Below are 1,239 nucleotides of genomic sequence, written 5' to 3' on the forward strand. Positions count from 1 at the left end.
ATTGAGTCTGTTTTACAGAGGAAAGCAAAAATCCTTTACCAAAAGAAATTATTTTGTGGCATATACCATACTAAAAAGTAATTTTTTTTTTTTTTTTTTAAGTTTTCTTCAAAAAAGGATTAATTGGTCCCCAGATCCCTACTGCCAACAGAGAGATTTGCTTTAGCTGGCTCAGTTCCCTCTCCTGGGAATAGGAGCCAGTACAATAAGTACTGATTAAAGTCAGTAAGTGTGCACAATAAGTGTGATTAAAGTCATCGAGGGCATGAAGGGCAGGAAAGCAGTTGTATTTCACCAGGCCTGGCCTTCAGACCGTGCTGCTGCAAGGTCAGAGATGTGGAGGGAAGGAGGGGTTAACCAGGATAAGAAAAACTCATCAGGAACTGTTCATTCATTTCACTGCCCATGGAACAGGTCCTTTTTTYCTTTTGCTCCAGCACCTAGAGGAGCCACTGGGTTTCTCTAATTGTTGAAGGAATGAGGCCAAGTCCCTGTTCTGATGCAAATTCCCTTGGATGCATCCTGCTATTCACAGTATGGACAACTTCATTTTCTGTGAAAGCAGCGCAGGGAGCCACGCTGGGCCCAGGGTGACTGAGTGACACCGAGAAATGGAATTCAATGGCTCTGATTGTGAAATGCTGCTCAAGCAGTGAGGAGGAACAGCCCACATGGACCCTTCTAAGCAGTGAGTGGCTCCAGTTGTCTTTCACTGGAAGGATGCAGGCGAGTTTTATCTTCTGCCCAATGTAGATTTTCCACTGGCACTGCTGCTTGGAGTCAACATCAGTCCACAGAGGTGAAGAGAAAATCTCTTTTCTTCCTTGCCAGGAGCCAGGGGGACACTCTGTGTTTTCCTCCACTCTTCTCAAAGTTTCCAATTAAAGGCAGGAAGACTCTCCCAAACTATTCTTTCATTGTGTGTTTTTAACATCTGTCTGGGTCAGAAAAATCAGGACTGGACACACCAAATCACATTTGGACTTTAATTCCTTCAGGGTTTACAAACCTTTTTCCAAATCTTAAAKTTGCTTCTAATTGTCCTGACACCTGAACTGAAATGTAATGTATGTGTTAATTTTGAATTCTTCTCTTTTTCCATAATATTTTTGAATTTTCCTGCACTTAATAAATCAAGTTAGGTTCAGGGGTGTTAGTGGAGAGCCAAATTTAATTTTCAGCTCAGGAAATTCTTGTCCTTATTTTTTTCCTTTTCCTTTTCCTTTTCCTTTTCCTTTT

This window comes from Malurus melanocephalus, unplaced genomic scaffold (genome assembly GCF_030028575.1).
Source record: "Malurus melanocephalus ecotype Western Australia unplaced genomic scaffold, MMel_1.1 scaffold_522, whole genome shotgun sequence".
Classification (NCBI taxonomy): domain Eukaryota; kingdom Metazoa; phylum Chordata; class Aves; order Passeriformes; family Maluridae; genus Malurus; species Malurus melanocephalus.